The sequence below is a fragment of the Ovis canadensis genome, chromosome 8, assembly GCF_042477335.2.
Source record: "Ovis canadensis isolate MfBH-ARS-UI-01 breed Bighorn chromosome 8, ARS-UI_OviCan_v2, whole genome shotgun sequence".
Classification (NCBI taxonomy): domain Eukaryota; kingdom Metazoa; phylum Chordata; class Mammalia; order Artiodactyla; family Bovidae; genus Ovis; species Ovis canadensis.
The window spans coordinates 48,289,761-48,300,436 of record NC_091252.1 but is presented as its reverse complement, the minus strand read 5'-3'; positions in this window follow the sequence as shown (position 1 = coordinate 48,300,436).

Genomic DNA, 10,676 nt, shown 5'->3' with positions numbered 1-10,676 from the left:
TCCAAATTCTTCAGAGACTTCACCTGCCCCAGCCGGGGGAAGTGTGTGGGGTGCAGCCTATGGGGCAGATCCTGCATCTTCCCCCGACGAGAACCGGGTGGGTGTGTGGGTGTGTGTGTGGGGGGTGGTTGCAAGAGGTGTTTTCACTTCGGTTCGGGCAGGGTCAAATTGGCGGCTGTGTTGTTTCCTCTCCCAGCCAGGTTTAGCTGGAGCCAGGGAAACTCTCAGTGCTCAGGGACTTGGAATTCCTCCTGTGTCTTAAACCCTGAAACAGCCGCAATAGCTCTGGAGATGGGAGCGCGGCTGCCGCCTTGGAGCTGGCAGGGCGACAGTAAACGGCAGTAGAAGCAACGGAAAGCTGGGCAGTGTGCGAGTCTCCCTCTCCTCCCAGCTTTTTGCCAACGTGCCCATCCTGGGACACTCGGGAATCTACTAATCAACTTTTATTTAAGCAAAGAGCTCTGAAGCTCGATTACCTCTGCCTGACAACCCCAAACACTGTCAGCTGCCACTGTAGTGTAGCGAATTTGGGGGTGAGGGTGGGAGGCAGGATTACTAGAAGAGTTAAACTTATACGGGAAATATTATTGCATCTGTATCCTCCTGCTCCGTGTCTTCCTTGACGATAATGCTAGACTTCATCTGACAATTTCAACATTTTCACCTACAAACATTTCCAAAGTAGTCTTCCTTCTTGTTAAGCATGCTTTCTTGTGTTTTCCAATACACAGACTCATGCTGGCTACCCACTACGGGCACAGGAAACCACTCACTACCTTTCACAATCACTGTTTCACCGATTTTCTGTATTTTTCCTTAGGATATGAATACATATATTGACTGCGGGTTTACTCAGCTGTAGTTGTAATTCTTTGACTAAATGGAAATAATTTTACACGTTCAAACTTTTTTTTTTTTTAATGAACAATAACCATGATAGAAATGGCCTTTGGAGTCTTCCTGGTCTTTCCACAGGCAGCACCAAGCCTTTGACTTTGGTCCATTTTTTTCCTAAGTTTCAAAACCTAGATCTGACTCCAGACATGCAGGTAGAATTGTACAACCTTTTTCTGTGCGAGATCACGCCTTTGTAATGGTCACGAAGCTCTCCAGACTTTTTGAAAACCATCTATGTCACAGCTACCTTGCAGTGTTCCTGAAAACGTGGGGAAAGCTCACATTTGAAGACCCTGCGTGGGCTTAGCATGATGCATATCAAGCATCAGTAGAGTTGCTGCACAGTAAGTGCTCATTACCTGTCACGGACAGTGATGAGAGACTTAACTTAGGATGCTCAGGCCAAAAGGCTCGTTACTCTAACTTTGGCTGACAAATGTGAGCTCCTCCTTCCTTCTCTTTTATCATTTATGTCTTTATCAGTTAAGAGCATTTAAAGGAATTATTATAAAAGGCTTCCTGCCTTGGGAGTCTCACGCCAGCCCAGTACAGTCATGGCTGCACCGGCCTCGCTCCGATTTTGGTACCCCCGCCCCAGCCCCCAACCTCCTTCAGCTTTCCTTGAGCTGCACAGCCTTGGGGCCCCAAGGCCCGGCTTGCTTTGCCCTGCATTCTGCAGGTTAGCGGCGCTCGAGGCTGGGGAGAAGGAGGGGCCCGGACGCGGAGCAGGACGCGGGTCGCGAGCATCTGGCAAAGTTCACGCAGGGAGCGGACCGGGCCAGCAAGACCAGCCGCCCTGCTCTGCCCGCCCTCTGCCCGCAGCTCCAGGAACCCGGCACTTTGTAGTCACGCATCCTGCTTTCCAGGAGCTCGTAGTTTCCCTGCCCCACCGCGACGCAGGCCCATTACTAAAAAGGTGTGAGGGCGGCATGAGACATCCCCGGGAAGAGAGAGGCATAGGTCCCACGAGGTCTAGGGGGAGCTTTTTCTCTCCGTATGCACAGGAAAACAGTCTGGCTCGCCAGTGGGTCCAATCCCAGGAGGAGAGCCAAAGGAATCCAGCGCCCCGAAGTTTCCAAGTCCCCGAGGAGACCCGGGCCCTCCTCCCCGGGGCGCCGGCCGTAGGGCAGAGGCCAGACCTCGCGCTCTTCTGCGCCTGAGTCCGGCTGTCCCGTGGAGCTCTTTGGGTCACCAGCGCTTGGGACGCCCTTCCTCGGTGGCAGGGGGCAGGCCTCCGCCGAACCCTCAAAGATCCCCAACGTTGCTCTCTCTGCCTGGGCTTCCTTCCTCCGTTTTCTGCAACGCCGGAGGTCAGTTTTTTCAGGGGGCTGAAGGACCACGTGGGGAAATGCAACGTCTCACATTTCATTCCTTTCTCACTTCTGTTTGTCACATGTGTGGAGCTTTCTGCACCTGAACGTCACTTCGATGGAATAGAGTAAAATCTCATGCCCCGAGCAATCAGTCATTTCTTGTTGGAGATGACCCATTTAATCACCGGAAATCCGGCTAAATGCATTGCTCCAGAAAGAAAAATCTTTTTAAGATTCCAGCATTCACCGCAACGTTTGTTATCGCCAGAATGTAGAATTGACTGTTTGAATGTATTAATATTTTCTAAGAGTTGCAATTTTGTCACAAGTTTGTAACCAGTTTTTAAAAGACCAACCAATGCTTAAAGGTCAATTAGTTGCAAAGCACAGGAGGGGAAATATTAGTTAGAAAAATTAGTTATAACAGCAAATATAAACTGGTCCCCCTTTATAAATCTTCTCCCAGCAATTTTCTTTCTTCTATTTCAAATTTCTTGCCCAAATTGCAAGAAGAAGCAGCAAAGCAAAATACCCACATCTCACATTTAGATTACAGATATTGTCAACTTATTCAGACACTCCACATTTCTTTATCTTTTGGTATGGAATCTAACTGCCTATGCTTAAAAAGCTGGGCAGAAACTTTCCTTAGGGTGGGACTTTTCAATAGTTGAAACATGGGTTCTTTAAAATTTATATATTTAAGCTAAACCTTCCTTGATCTTCTCACATGGAACAATTCTACCAAGCAAAACAGAAAGTACTGCCTAATTCAAAATGTGTTTTGAAAGAATAAGTGTACCATGCTGAGAATGAAAGGTCTTTCCTCTTCTAAGTAACACCATGTTCTGCAAATACCTTCTTTTAAAATGAATATTTCAGTTAGACTGATCCAAATATCTTTAGTCTTAAGTTTATTTGGTAATAAACTTATTAATAAATTGATAATATTCTTAATTTTCATTTTCTCCCATGTTTATTGTCTTGGGTGCTGAGAATCGGTTAGTGCTTTGAATAAATCACAACCATCCTTAGTTCACAGATTTTTTTTCAGCTTGGAAGAGGGTGTAACTTTCTTCCTGAGATCAAACAATATTTACTCTTCTTTTTCATATGTTACCTCCTTGGCCTTCCATTCTAATAACAAGAAGCCTTGAAAATTCATTCTTCATTATATAGACAGTATGAAAGAGGTAAGAATGGTTTCAGAGGTCAAATTCAGTATACACATACTAAATTTACTTTCTCTGTAAATATTATGTGGAGTTTAGTAAATTCTCCATCCTCATCTTCATTATGTAAAATATTCAGAATTAGAATTTTGAGGGTAATACTATCCAGCCATTAAAGAATAATAATTCAAAAAACAATTTTGGATATCTGGGTAATTTAGTATTGACTGAGTAGCTATGGTTCCTTAAAATGGAATAAAATTCAAGAAAATGTAGCTTGTGTCTTCAGTATTCTTATTACTAAATAAACATTCGCTCACTTTTTATAACTCTTTAGATATTTCAGTTGTTTTCAAGTTAAGCCTTTCTCTTTTTTCTCTCTTAAACATACCAAGATCTTGAGGTGTTTCTACAGAGGGATATTGTTGGATATAATAACCTTCCCTGAATTTATGCCTGCTGTTTCATGTCTTTAAAGTGGCTTTGCATGGGGTTCCCCCATTTTTGGTATAATTTATATGTTATAATGAGAAAGGAAGTATCTCTTTTGGACCATAAAATATTGAGACCAAAGAAGATTAGGTGTACCTAGAGTAGAGGGACATCATGAGAAATGCTGGGCTAGAAGAAGCACAAGCTGGAATCAAGATTACCCGGAGAAATATCAATAGCCTCAGATATGCAGATGACACCACCCTTAGTGCAGAAAGTGAAGAAGAGTTAAAGAGCCTCTTGATGAAAATGAAAGAGGAGAGTGAAAAAGTTGGCTTAAAGATGTTGGCTCAACATTCAGAAAACTAAGATCGTGGCATCTGGTCCCATCACTTCATGGCAAATAGATGAGGAAACAGTAGAAACAGTGGCTGACTTCATTTTTCTGGGCTCCAAAATCACTGCAGATGGTGACTGCAGCCATGAAATTAAAAGACGCTTGCCCCTTGGAAGGAAAGTTATGACCAACCTAGATAGCATATTAAAAAGTAGAGACATTACTTTGTCAACAAAGGTCCATCTAGTCAAGGCTATGGTTTTTCCTGTGGTCATGTATGGATGTGAGAGTTGGACTATAAAGAAAGCTGAGTGCCGAAGAATTGATGCTTTTGAACTGTGGTGTTGGAGAAGACTCTTGAATGTCCCTTGGACTGCAAGGAGATCCAACCAGTCCATCCTAAAGGAGATCAGTCCTGGGTGTTCATTGGAAGGACTGATGTTAAACCTGAAACTCCGATACTTTGGCCACCTGATGTGAAGAGCTGACTCATTTGAAAAGACCCTGATGCTGGGGAAGATTGAGGGCAGGAGGAGAAGGGGATGACAGAGGATGAAATGGTTGGATGGCATCACCAGCTCAATGGACATGGGTTTGGGTGGACTCCAGGAGTTGGTGATGGATGGGGAGGCCTGGTGTGCTACGGTTCATGGGGTCACAGAGTCGGACACAACTGAGTGACTGAACTGAACTGAACTGAACTGAGAGTAGAGAAATGAAGAAAGGAACATAAGAACCTGTATCTCTCAGATGGCCACCTGTTGCAGTAAGTATAAATTCAAGATATCTTGTAGGATTTTATTTAATTCAGTAACCTAGAACCTAGAAGAGACCTATTTGCTTCATTACACACACACACACCCATGTACAGATTTTACTTTATAAAGGTATATGAAGGTTGGGACCTGGAACCCCTAGATGTCCCTTTGGTTCTGAGATCCTTGGCTTCATGAACCACAATACAAATGGTTTTTAGGAGTTGCCTAGTAAACAAGTAATGACAATGTTTTTGTAAAGCTGTGTTAAAGGTTGGGAATTCAGCAAGATTTGGGAGAAAACAGCTTCCCTGGTGGCTCAGAGGGTAAAGTGCCTGCCTGCAACACGGGAGACCCGGGTTTGACCCCTGGGTCGGGAAGTTCCCCTGGAGAAGGAAATGGCAACCCACTCTAGTGTTCTTGCCTGGAGAATCCCATGGATGGAGGAGCTTGGTGGGCTACAGTCCATGGGGTCGCAAAGAGTCAGACACGACTGAGCAAGCTCACTTCACTTTTTCTGCTTCAGAGGAAATGATGAATTCAAACTAGCCCATAAACTCCCTTGGTTTCAGACCCAGAATCAAAACTCTTCATATTGGGACTTCCCTGATGGTCCATTGGCTAAGATTCTGAGCTCCCCAGGCAGGGGGCCTGAGTTTGATCCCAGGTTAGGAAACTAGATCCCACATACCACAGCTAAGAGCTGTCCAACCACAAAGAAGATTGAAGATCCTGAGTGCCCTGACTATGACTCAGTGCAGCCAAAGAAATAAATATTTTTGAAAACCCTCTATATGAATGCATCTAAAACCCCATTTAGATCCTGGTTACCCAAATTGTCTGGGCCCCCGAGGCTGCTTGCAGGAGAGCTGGTGGGCCAAGCAGGTCCTGCAGGCCTCCCTGCCTGCAGCAAAGAGACTACAGGTGATAGGGTCAACCCTTCTGACTTCCAAGAAGAGGCCTGAGAGGACCAAGATGAAAGGGGGACATTGCTTCTGTCACTTTCTCCCTTTAATCTACACTAGATATGCAACCCACTCCAGTATTCTTGCCTGGAAAATACTATGGACAGTGGAGCCTGATGAGCTATAGTCCATAGGGACACAAAGAATCAGACAAGACTGAGCAACTGAGCAGAAGCATAAAAAGAAGCCTGGTGAGGTGGAATAGCATTAGGGACTGAATTGTTGAGCCTATCTCCAAATACGCTACAAGTTTTCAGGGATATATTATCAACCATTCTGATTTAACTCAATTAACTCAGCAGTTGTCCCCTCCTTTTTCTTACACCATTAATATTTCCTCATTTGTGCATTATTAGCATCATTGTACAAGCCTACTCTAGTATCTGCCAACCAAGAAAAAGTCTTTGATCCCATATTCTCTTCCAGTTACTACCATATTTCTCTGATTCCCTTTACAGCAAGAATCATTCTAAAAGTAGCTTATAGTTCCTGTCCCTACTTCCTCTTCTCTCATCCTTTTTTGAACCCCATCCCATCATACTTTCACCCTCATCAGTCCAAGGGAAACTTTTTCTGCCAAAGTCAGCATTGACCACCATGTTGCCACATCTAGTGGTCAACTTCTAAATCCTTAGCGTACCTGATCTCTCCCCAGCATTTGACAGAGATCATAATTCTATTTTATGAAACTTGACTTGACTTCCGGGACACTCCTCTTTCAGTTCTCCTATTTCACGGGTTGCTCCTTCAGTCTTCTCTGCTGTTTCCTCCTCACCTCTTTGACTTCTGAAGTTGAAGTGCTCAGTCTTTGGATTTTCATCGCTATATACACTCATTCCTTTAAGAAGCTCATCCATTATTGTGACTATATATATAGTCATGACAGAGTATACATACATGTATACATACATATACTGATGACCTCCCAATTTACATCTCCAGCTTGACTGCTTCTCTAAATTGTAAATTTATATATTTCAACTTTCTTCTGCATTTCTCCATTTGGATGCTAATAGACATCTCAAGTCTAATACAAACTTGTGTTTCCCCTAGTTGCTGCTTCTTTGGTCTTTTTCATCTTAGTAAATAACAAATCCATCCTAACCATTTGCTTATGCCTCAAACCTAGGAGATACCCTTGATTTCTTTTTCTTTCACATTTCAATCCAGTTTTGGTGGCTCTGTCTTGGAAACATCTCCCAAAGTTTGCCTTTTCTTATCACCACTACCATCCTGGTCCAAACCACCATCATCTCTCCCCAGATACTGTTAGTCTCATAACTGGTCTCTACTTTACCTTTTCCCCTTTACCTTGTTGTTCATATTGCAGCCAGTGTGATTCTTCTAAAGTGAAATCCCAATTGTGTCACATCCCTGTTCAAAATTCTATAATGTTTACCCATATCACCAGAGGAAAAAAAAAAGCACAGTCCTTAACATGATTCAAAAGGCCCTAGATGAATAGGCCCCATTACTTTCCCTCTAACCTCATCTCCTACCACTCTCCTCACACACTGTGTTCCAGTCACACTGCCCTCCTCACTGTACCTGCAGGTTACTAGGCACACCTCTACCTCAGGGCCTTTGCACATCCCCCAGATATCTCACATGGCCTTCTCTCTCACTTCCTTTGAGTCTCAAAAATCACCTTATCCGACAGACCTTTCCTAGCCATTTCATATAAACTAGCATCTTCCTCCATCAATATTTTTACCATTTGCTTTGCTTTATTTTCTTTCATAGCACTTATCATTTCAGATAGGATTTATTAATCTGAAGACAGAACTGCTATGAAAGTGAAAGTGTTAGTTGTTCAGTTGTATCCAACTCTTTGTGACACCACAGACTGTAGCCTGCCAGGCTCTTCTGTCCATGACATTCTCCAGGCAAGAATACTGGAATGGTAGGTTACCATTCCCTTTTCCATGGAATCTTCTTAACCCAGGGGTTGAACCTGGGTCTTCTGCACTGCCGGCAGATTTTTTACCATCTGAGCCACTGTAAGATTGGTTAATTCAATGTCTCAGAATGGCTCAATGACAAGTGTCTAGTCTCATTAGCATATTGGTTTCTGTCCTCTGGTTTGTTCCTCGTGATTGATTGTTACTATTCTAGGAATCTCATCCTCACATATTCAAAGACAGAATTAATGAGGGGCTTCTCTAGTGGCTCAGATGGTGAAGAGTCTGCCTGCAGTGCAGACCTGGGTTCAGTCCCTGGGTCAGGAAGATCCCCTGGAGAAGGGAGTGGCAACCCACTCCAGTATTCTTGCCTGGGAAATCCCATAGACAGAGGAGCCTGGCAGGCTACCGTCCATGGGGTGACAAAAGTCAGACACGACTGAGCAACTAACATTCTCACTCTTACTTTCCTTTTGTACACCCTTCCCAAGATCAATATAAACCTTTCCTGTATATCTCTAAAAAACTTACCCTCATGTAATTTTGGCCAGAATAGTTTCACATGCACATTTCTAAACCAATCCCAGTAAGAGAAAACAAACTGTTGTATTTGTTGTAAGCTCATCTTGACTCACATAAAGATTTGACATAAACAAATTCCAGTTCCTGGGATTTGGAGGGATTAGCCGTCTCCAAAGAACTTGACAACTCGCTCTCACAAGGCAATAGAAATAAAAGCAAAAAGAAACAAATTGGGCCTAATCAAACGGACAAGTGTTTGCATAGAAAGGAAACTAAACAAAAAGAAAGGACAACATAGGGACTGGGAGGAAATATTTGCAAACAATGTAACTGACAAGGGCTTAATCTTCAAACAGCTAGTACAACTCAATAACCAAAAAACAAACAACCCAATGAAAAAGGTCAGAAGACCTAAATAGATATGCCTCCAGAGAAGACATACAGATGGTCAATAGGCACATGAAAAGATGCTCAACATCACTAATTATTAGAGAAATGCAGTTCAAAACTACATTGAGGTACCACCTCATACCAGTCAGAGTGGCCATCATTAAAAAGTCTACTAACAATAAATGCTGGAGAGGGTGCAGATAAAAGGGAACCCTCCTCCACTGTTGGTGGGAATCAACATTAGTGCAGCCACTATGAAAAACAGTACAGACGTTTCTTAAAAAACTAAAAGTTGCCATTGTTGTCCAATTGCTAAGTTGTGTCAGACTCTTTGCATCCCTATGAACTTCAGCACACCAGGCTTCCCTGTCCTTCATTATCTCCCAGAGTTTGCTCAAATTCATGTCCAGTGATGCTTTCTAACCATCTCATCCTCTGCCACCCCCTTCTCCTCTTGCCTTCAGTCTTTCCCAGCATCAGGGTCTTTTCCAGTGAGGCAGCTCTTGGCATCAGGTGGCCCAAGTATTGGAGCCTCAACTTCAGCATCAGTCCTTCCGATGAATATTCAGGGTTGATTTCCTTTAGGATTGACTGGTTTGATCTTCTTGCTGTCCAAGAGACTCTTAAGAGTCTTCTCCAGCACCACAGTTGGAAAGCATCAATTCTTTGGCAATCAGCCCTCTCTCTTATGGTCTAACTCACATCCCTGCATGACTACTGCAAAACCATAGCTTTGACTAAATGAACTGTTGTCAGCAAAGTGATGTCTTTGCTTTTTAATATGGTTTCTATACCCAGGGTCATTTCATAGACCAAAAAGCCTGTTGTGCCAGCCATTGTGTCTGCACTCAGGAATGGAGAAAGGCAAAGGGAACTGAGTTGTCTTCTTAGTCTCAGACAGCACTCTGCTTATATCACATTAACCAGGTCTAGCTACAAAAAAGTTGGGACACATAGCCTTGCTGCCACAGCAATGTAACCAACTGAAATGGGATGTAATTAGAGTTCTGTTAGAAGATGGAGAAAATCGATACTTGGGAGGCAAATAGGAAACTTTACTACAATGAATAAGGTAATGTAGTGAAATTGCATATTATTATTATAATTTTTTTGCTACCAGAATCTATTAAGACCTTTATAACTTTGATGAAAATATATTACTTTGTGGCTCCATTTTTTTTTCAGGTCTTAACTATTCGGCTTGTGTTAATAGACAGTTGTCTTTATGTTCATATGATGTTTTCCCTATATTCTTGTCTGTGACCAAATTTCATTTTCTTATAAGGACACTAGTCATATTGGGTTAGAGCCCACCCTAATGGCCTCATTTTAACTTATTTCTGTGAATTCCCTATCTCCAGGTAAGATACTAGGGGTTAGAACTTCAATGTATGAACTTTGATGGGCACAATTCAACACATAACAATACATAAGAACCCTCCCTGATGAAGGTATGTCTTAAGTCAGGGGCATCAAGTCAGGGGCACAGTACCCCAAACTCAGCAGTAATACAGAAGACTCTGCTCCTCCCTGCTGCCTCCTCTTCTACTGGTCTCCAAAACAGAACTGCAGGATTTGAAACGTCAAGGATGGATGTAGACTAACTTCACTGATTTCTTTTAAAGGAAGGTATTTGTACAAATGCAATAAATGTAGGCCCTTTATAACTGACTTAAGTGCAGAGCATGTTTGGTGGTTTCTGTTTACAACTGAGAAAAGGAGAACAAGTTTTATTTAATGCCACCGGATTAGCATTTCTGATTGTGAGAGTTTTGGACACTGTGCCTGTGGGCTCCTTACGCCTGGTAGCTGTGAAGATTCCAGATGGCCATTTAGATCACAGACTCTGTAACTCAGCACATTCCTCTGACATGTCCCTTTGCAATCCCATGGACTGTAGCTAGCCCACCAGGCTCCTCTGTCCACGGGGATTCTCCAGGCAAGAATACTGGAGTGGGTTCTTATGCCCTCCTCCATGGGATCTTGCCAACC